At 45.9% G+C, this 9046-nt stretch overlaps 1 pseudogene; it reads left to right on the top strand.

Moving 5' to 3' along the window:
* The first annotated feature begins 388 nt into the window (after positions 1-388).
* LOC117355283 overlaps positions 389-9046 on the top strand; it is a 76196-nt pseudogene continuing 67538 nt past the window's right edge.

The raw sequence follows: 9046 nt of genomic DNA, 5'->3' as shown, positions 1-9046 counted from the left end.
AGAAGGCCTTTGAAGCCGTCTAGATATTCCAAAGCTCAGGAGCAACTGCTGAAAAGAGGGAATGGTAAGTAATCTGTGATCTGAAGATCTAAGGACACGGGACATTTTTCTATGAATTGAGATTTAGTTGCATCGTTTTAAAAGTTAGTCATGAAATTTTATATGAAATCTTATGTTATTACATTTTACATTTAATCACTTGGCAACACATCCATGCTCCATATGTACGCCTCCCCCAACTTATGTGTATCATTATACAATAATGGCTGATGGTGATGCAGAAGGCGCTGAGTGTGTTCCTGGTTTGTGTTTCAGATGCAGGTGAAGTTTGAGGACGTGGCTGTCTCTTTCTCCCAGGAGGAGTGGGAATATTTAGATGAAGGGCAGAAGGAGCTTTACAGGGAGGTGATGAAGGAGAATTATGAGACTCTGATCTCCCTAGGTAAGGACTAAAATATTCCACTGACTAATACGAGACATTTTTCTGCACTTCCTTTGCTCCAGAAACGTCCAAGTATGATCTCTCTGTACTAACCTCTATCTTAAACTGACAGCCTGAGGGCTCATAAGACTATCTTGTGTGTCTTTCAAATTTTCTCCCTTTGAAATCAGAGACAGATTATTCTCTTGTGCTGGCTGCAGAAGATTATACTGTACCTGGAAGCAGTCCGAGACTAATGAAAAGTAAGGTGTTGTGGTCATCAATCTCTGCTCAGGTTATAGCATTGTCTGACAAAAGATGCAGAATTGTCTCTGAGGTTCAGGGAAAGTTTATTGTGGAAATCACAATATTGCAGGAGATTTAAAGAAGGCAATTTCTGGTAGGCAAACAGTTAACTTGGCTACAAAGCATATTTCTTAGAAAGAGAATACATTTCTACCACTATGTCACTCAGACTGGTATCCCAAGAAGAAGGGGACTTCCTTATTATATAATCATCCTACCCAGAATGAAATGTAGCATAGAACAAATTGGGTCTAATATGGATGTTTCCAAAAGACTTGAAGAATATATAAAATGCCTAACGCAGGCTAGCTTGAATATGCATATCCTCTATAATAAAACCTTAAGCACGCATGTGCACTTACAATTTTGTGATCCCTGCCACAAGGTTTCTGACTCTGTGGCCGTGTTCGATTTGCGGCGCGCAGCGTGCGTACATTCGGAGGGCATGCGGCGCATGCGCGCGTTCGGAGCTAATACCGGGGAAAGAAGTGGAATTATTGGAGGGAAGGCCACATCCACTGCCGCTCCCTGGTCGCATAGTCTTCTCCTCTGCCTCCACTCTCCCCTCTGGGTCAGAGCACCGTTGCAGCTCACAGGAGCCACGCTCTCTGCCTGTCCGGCGGCAAACCAACACCCCTTACCAGGCGCTGGAGGCTGGTGGCGCTACCGCAGAGAGGTGGTGGGCTGGGGGGAGGGGAGGGCAAAGGAAGGGGAGCAGGGCGCAGGCGGGGAACGGGAGGGAGGGAAACAGACAGAAAGCCAGACAGACACACAGACAGCGGCCAACGAGAGAGACGGAGAGACAGAAAGACAGACAGACAGCGGCCAAGGAGAGAAAGAGAGAGAGAGAGAGACAAAAGACAGACAGCGGCCAAGGAGAGAGAGAGAGAGAGAGAGACAGAAAGACAGACAGACAGCGGCCAAGGAGAGAGAGAGACAGAAAGACAGACATGGCGATACTCGAGAGGGTGCAAAGGAGAGTGACACGTCTGATAATATGTATGGAAAACCTTTCATATGCTGAGAGATTAGAGAAACTTGGGCTCTTTTCCCTGGAAAAGAGGCGACTTAGAGGGGATATGATAGAGACCTACAAGATCATGAAGGGCATAGAGAAAGTGGAGAGGGACAGATTCTTCAAACTTTCGAATAATACAAGAACAAGAGGGCATTCAGAAATGTTGAAAGGGGACAGCTTCAAAACAAATGCTAGGAAGTTTTTCTTCACCCAACGTGTGGTGGACACCTGGAATGCGCTTCCAGAGGGCGTGATAGGATAGAGTACGGTTTTAGGGTTCAAGAAGGGATTGGAAAATTTCTGTTGGAAAAAGGGATAGAGGGGTATAGATAGAGGATTACTGAACAGGTCTTGGACCTGTTGAGATGCCGCGTGAGTGGACTGCTGGGCACGATGGACCTCAGGTCTGACCCAGTGGAGGCACTTCTTATGTTCTTATGAGAGAAAGAGAGAGAGAGAGAGAGAGAAACAGAAAGACAGACAGACAGCGGCCAAGGAGAGAGAGAGAGAGACAGAAAGACAGACAGACAGCAGCCAAGGACAGAGAGAGACAGAAAGACAGACACACAAAGAGCAACAGAGGGAGACAGAAAGACAGACAGAGGCCAAGGAGCGAGAGAGACATAAAGACAGACAGACAGCGGCCAAGGAGAGACACAGAAAGAAAGAAAGACAGACAGCGGCCAAAGAGAGAGAGAGACAGAAAGAAAGACAGATAGACATATCTATTCTAGCACCCGTTAATGTAATGGGCTTAAACACTAGTCTATAATAATAAAACCCTAGCTGCACATGCACACTTGAAACGCCCTGCCTCCGTGCCTCCGCATGCGCAGTAGAAGAACTGCTGAGCAGGGAAGCGTCTCAGGGAGGAACCGCTGGGAGGAACCGCTGAAAGGAACCGCCGAGCAGAGAAGTGTATCGGCGCAGTGGCAGCAGTCCTGATCCACCAACTCACCTTTCCTTACCCAAAGCAGCAGTGGCAGCACTGTTAACAGGCTGTTCGCGGCAAGCTCTGGCAGGGCCTTTCCTCTGTCGCATCACTTCGGATGTGGTAGAGGAAAGGCCCTGTTGGGACTGGCTGCGAACAGCCTGTTTACAGCACTGCCACTGCTGCTGTGGGTAAGGAATGGGGGATTGGCAGGTCAGGACTGCTGCCACTGCTACAGCAATGGGGCACAGTGGGAGGAGGGGTTGGTAGGTCAGGACTGCTGCTGCCACCTCGGGTAAGTAATGCGGGGTCCAGACCTGTGGGGGCGATGAACCAGGTATGTGTGTGTGTGGAGGGTCCATCAGGGTGTAGGGCTGGGGAGGGGCAGCCTGCCCAAAGATTCAGTGCAGTGGCCAGGGAGGAGGTTGGTGGGGTTTGAATTGGTGCAGGCTCTGATGTTGGGGTGCAGTTGGGTGAAGAGGGCTAAAGTGGTAGATGTTGGAATGGGGAGGTGGAGAGTTGCAGTACCGTGGGGAGGGGAGAGACGAGAGAGAAATTGGTCCTGAGGTGGGGTACAAGAGAAAGGGTAAAAAAAGGAAGATAAGCTGGGTGGGGGTGGAATATAGGGACAAGAAGAATGTCCTTGGAGGCAATAGAAGGAAGGATAGATAGGAATGGAGCTGGGACTGAAAGGGTGATAAATGCAGTGGAGGATCGATGAGGGTCAAAACGGTACAGAGGACTAAGGAAATGGTGATGGATAGCACCAGGAGCCAATAGAAGAAAGAAAGAAAGACAGACAAGGGGCAGGGAGAGACACAGAAAGAAAGAAAGACAGACAAGGGGCAGGGAGAGACACAGAAAGAAATAAAATACAGAAAGAAAGAAAGGGGGCAGGGAAAGAAAGAAAGACAGATAGGGCAGGGAGACAGAAAGAGAGACAGACAGAAAGATAGACGGGGCAGGGAGAGAGACAAAAAGAAATTCTACACATCTATTCTAGCACCCTTTAATGTAACGGGCTTAAACACTAGTCTTCAATATTAGCTGTTCCCATATAGAGCAAAATAAGCTACTATCTTTTTCTAAACAGTAGATTTACTTTCGGTAAGAGACAGGCGTATCATCATTGTGGGTGATCAGATCCTAGGACCTCTTATCATTTCCATATTATTTCAGGTCCACGTTCTGACTCCAAATTTTAATCATCTACACCTGTCCCATCCCATCTACCTCACCTATTTTGTGTGAAAATATACTACAGAACTACATCTGCAGTTGTGTACTTCATGAGCTGTATCATCAAAATATATTGTATAATAATGAAAAACCCACTAATCACAAGAGTAGTGAATTTAAACCCTCAAATCATCTGTGAAGGGGGAAAGCAACACTTATCTCAAATGGTGTAACCTATGACCCAGCGCTGGTTGAGAATGTACAACTCCCAATGCCCTTCTGACAGGAGAAACAGGCATTTCAGTCTGTCCAAAGCAGATCTTCCTCAGGGGATAATAACCAGGTTGCACCCCTACAATAAAAGAAAAGAAAAAACCATAAATGGGAAACATAATGAAAAAACTAATGGAAAAAACATGTGTGCACCAAAACCCCCTCTTTTTTTCACAAATATATAAATGATAAAAGCCATATTCTGGTGTAAGAAAGAAGAGTGAGATAAAAATTTAGAAGCCCAAGCTAACTATACCACACCTCCAAAAAATATAAGGCTTCTCATTGAGCCTAAAAACCTATATTGACTTAACTGCCCTAGCTACAGCTCATAGGTTTCAATTTTAAAGGTATTACTCACCATAAAACTTTTATTTCAAAACATTACCGTTGTGTAAAAGCTGCGCAATATGATTGCTTCAAAGGACCGCTAATGTAGGAATGCCACAAAGAAAACACAAACACTCAGGCTTAGAGTCGAGAGGAGGCGCTCCGAATGAATGGTCTCTCCCTCTTTTTAATGGAGAATCATATCTCCATTAATTACTTAGTTAATGCTCTACAAGGTTATAATTTCATAATGCATTTACAGTGAGGATTAAACCAAGGTAATATATTATTTATCTATATCATGTGCATCTTAAGGCTACTATCTCACATGACATGAATACATAATAACAGTTACAATAAAGTGATTCTCAATGTGTACATTTCTGATATGTCTCAAATCTTACTATGGCATATGACAGTCCAAAGGTTATAATGCATGCTTCTTAAGCTCTCTTGATTAGCCTTGCTCAGGCAAAGTCTGATTGTTGCCCATATAAGGGATGCTTAAACAAGATAAGAGAAAAAGGGTAAATGTATGTCAGGTTAATATGTGGCAAGAGTCAGGAAGGGGGGAACGCCTCAGCCTTCTGCTCAAGGTGCAACCCTTGTCCTTGCTTAGAATGTATACGTGGCAGGAGGGAGAGGGAGAGGAAATGAGAAACAGGGCCTCAGAACCAAACCCAGGCCTGGATCCACACACAGGCCTCGATCCGCACACAGGGCCTAGGTCGGTGTGTCGACCTGGCCTGCGTTCAGAACCGCCTGTGTGCTAACCCTGCCTGTGTTCTGATACCCTGGATCAGAACTTATCAGATCTCCATCCCTACACGCTAATGGAAAAGAGTCATCTCTCATTGCAAAAGTGCCCACCACAACTCTATGATTTTGCTGTTATTCAGAAAGTCAACTGTGGCTTGTGAACACCAAATGGACCTAAAGGAACTGTCACGTGACATGATAGCGCTAAGAACTTTCAGCTGGGAAACATCCTGCCTCCATTGGCAAGTACTTGAACAATGACGTGATTGGCTCCCCCTCTGTTGCTAAGTAACATCTAAACAATGACGTGATTGGCTCCCCCTCTGTTGCTAAGTAACATCTAAACAATGATCCAAAGCTGAACAATAATGTCAGTAGCTCCCCTTTCGTTGCTAGGTAACAGCTAAACAGTAGTTCAAAGCCCAACGGTCAACGCACATGAGCTTATTGGCACCATCATAAGGAATGTAGCAGTCCCTTTTAAAGAGGGAGGGGATAGAGCCTGATATTTGGTGGTAAATACCTCCATTCATTGCTGACTCTCTGTTAGGGCAGTGAAAATAAACTGACTATCTGATGACTCGGGGCTCTTTGTAGAACAGGGGTCCCCAAAGTCCCTCCTTGAGGGCCGAATCCAGTCGGGTTTTCAGGATTTCCCCAATGAATATGCATTGAAAGCAGTGCATGCACATAGATCTCATGCTGTTGTAGAATATACCTTCATCAGAGGCAGGATGACCAGAAATATATCTGATAATGCAAAGCACGGTTTGTCAGACTGGTATCGGCATAAAGCAAAAAAGATTCCTATGTAATCCCAGAGCCAAGAATAAATACAAGTGAATCCCACTTTACGCATTCTTTTGGAGATAGCTCTTATGGAGGTGAGTAGGCAGGAGCTGGTCATGTCTCAGTTAGGCTCTCTCTACCTGCTTATACGTTTTGTAAACATTTGTAGAGCAGGTTTTTTACTGGTATCTAAAAATCATATACAAAGAGGCCATTTTAAGCTATTGATGGTATGTCAAGCTGTATCTGCTGAACACTGTCTTGGGTGAATCTCTTCATAAAGCAGTTAATCCCAATAAATAAATAAAATTCATCATAGCTGATCATTTGAACTAGAGAATGCACCGTCTCCGGCCCACCATCCTCTGCACCGCCCCGTCACTGCCGTTCCCTTCACCGCCCTGTCACCGTCACCGCCATCCCTTTCACCGCCCCGTCACCGCCACTGCCATCCCATTCACCGCCCCGTCCCCGTCCCCGCAGCATCCATATAAGCCTCAGTACTGCGAAAAACCATGAAGACAGAAGAGAGTTCTGCCACTACTACTACTGCACTGAGAATCTGTTTCAGTGCCTCTGCTCTGTAGTAAAAACCGAACATAAAATAAATCAATTAACTTGTCCTCCCTTTCAATGACGTGTCCCCCATGTTCACCTATAGCTCGAATCAGGTCAATTGTGCACACTAAAAATGCAGGAGGATCTGGAACATGAGCGCAGGCAGGCAGTGATACAAAAACAGCAGACACCCGACCGACTGCAGTGTTCCGCCATCTCCCTCCCTCCATCTCACCTTAGATGTAGAGTATGCCAGCTTTCTTTTTCACCCAGCCGTATGTGCGGGTGCTCATTTGTTCAATATTCTCCTCTGACGCAACCGGAAACAGGAAGTTGCAAGAGAGGAGAAGATTGATCAACGCGAGTGCGGCTTTTTGAACGCATGCGGCTGGGCGAAAAAGAAAGCCGGCATACTCTACATCAGTGGTTTTCAACCTTTTTACACCCGTAGACCGGCAGAAATAAAAGAATTATTTTGTGGACCGGCAAACTACTAGGACTAAAATTTTAAAACCCTGTTTCCGCCCCATCTCCGCAAGCTCAGTCACCTCAGTAACTATAGAAAAATAGACAAATATAGTGCAAAATATAGACAGCAGATATAAATTCTCAAAACTGACACATTTTGATCACTAAATTGAAAATAAAATAATTTTTCCTACCTTTGCTTTCTGGTGATTGATTTCATGAGTCTCTGGTTGCGTTTCCTTCTGTCTGTGTATCCTTTCTTTCATTTCTTTCTTTCTGCAATCAGGCCCAAGAATTGTCCCTTTCTATTCCCTCCCTCTTTCCTTCCTATGTCCTTAGTGCCCCCAGTGCTTCCTTCCCATGTCTTTAGTGCCCCCAGTGCCTCCTTCCCATGTCTTTAGTGCCCCCAGTGCCTCCTTCCCATGTCCTTAGTGCCCCTTCCTGTCTTTAGTGCCCCCAGTGCCTCCTTCCCATGTCTTTAGTGCCTCCTTCCCATGTCTTTAGTGCCCCAGTGCCTCCTTCCCATGTCCTTAGTGCCCCTTTCTGTCTTTAGTGCCCCCAGTGCCTCCTTCCCATGTCTTTAGTGCCCCCAGTGCCTCCTTCCCATGTCTTTAGTGCCCCGGGTGCCTCCTTCCCATGTCTTTAGTGCCCCCAGTGCCTCCTTCCTATGTCCCTCTCACTGCCTTCCACACTTTGTCCCACCCCCACCCCCGAAGCCTGCCTGCCTGTGCCTGTCTACCTTTCTCCCTCCCTAGCCAAAGCCAGCCTGCTGCCTCCCTGCCGCTCAAAAAAAAAAAAAGTCTTCCTTCTTTTCCTCTTCTCTTACCGCCAGGCTGCAGCTGCTAAAGCCGGAAGTCTTCTTTCTGACTCAATTCTGACGTCAGAGAGGACGTTCTGGGCCAGCTAGGCAGCGATTGGCTGGCCCAGAAAGTCCTCTCCGACGTCAGAATTGACGTCGGAAAGACTTCCTGTCGGCTTTAGTAGCTGCAGCATGGTGATAAGAGCAGGAGAAAAGGAGAGGGTTGTTTTTTTTTCTTCGCACGTACCGGCGGTTGCTCTTCAGTTCAAAGGTGAGGTGGAGGGAGGGAGATGGCGGGGACCGCGCGATCTTGATTGCCTCACTGCGGGGACATGTCCATTCACCGCTCCACGGGTCGGTGAATGGCCTTGTCCCCGCCCCACAGAAGTCACTATTTTTTGTTCCCCATTTCGGCGGGTTGCCCGCGGCTAAACGCGGCTAGCTGCGGGTAACCGCCACCGTATCATTCTCTAATTTGAACCTGCTGCATATTTTTCTTTGAATAAAAGAGAAGTATAACTGAGTTTTATGTTTATTCCTGGAAACAGGCTCTGTAAGGATAAGTCCTGATCTGTTATTGTGGATTAAACAAGATGGAGAACCAAATATCCAGGATCCCCAGGAGAGAGAGAAGTTAGACATTCAGACACGGGTGAGTAACAAATACTCTACAGAATGATATGGGCTATAGTAATAATAACTACAATACAGAGTAAGAGGAGGTATTTCAGAGAACTGGTGAGCAATAACTACTCTACAGTATAAGGAGGTCTTAGAGTACAGCTGAGTAATAATAACTATAGAGAGTAAAATAAATGACTTATCTGTACGGAGAGCATTATATAAGTCCTCCCAAATGGATGATGTCATCTGATGGAGCCCAGTATTGGATAAAGTTTACAAAGCTACAGAAGTTTTTAGAGCTTTCGTGAGCTGCAGACTTTGAATCACTAATTCTTTCCATTCTGTGTCTTCATGGTTGAGCACCTCAGTCCTATCTCCTGCTTAACAGAGAAGCAGCTCCCAAGGCTTGTGAAAAATTATATCCTGCTGAATAGGCAGAATACATGTTCCAGTGTAATAGGTGAGACATTCTAGACGTGGGTTGTATCCCAATGGCCGTGTGCCATATGTAGAAGGAATCCATTCTGTGATTTTGCTCTACTTCACTATGTTCTCTAGCTACACCTCTAGTTTTTTCTTGTGCACGTATGC

The sequence above is a fragment of the Geotrypetes seraphini genome, chromosome 2 (genome assembly GCF_902459505.1).
Source record: "Geotrypetes seraphini chromosome 2, aGeoSer1.1, whole genome shotgun sequence".
NCBI lineage: Eukaryota > Metazoa > Chordata > Amphibia > Gymnophiona > Dermophiidae > Geotrypetes > Geotrypetes seraphini.
Note: the sequence above shows the minus strand (reverse complement) of the source record. Positions and strands in the feature narration are given on the sequence as shown.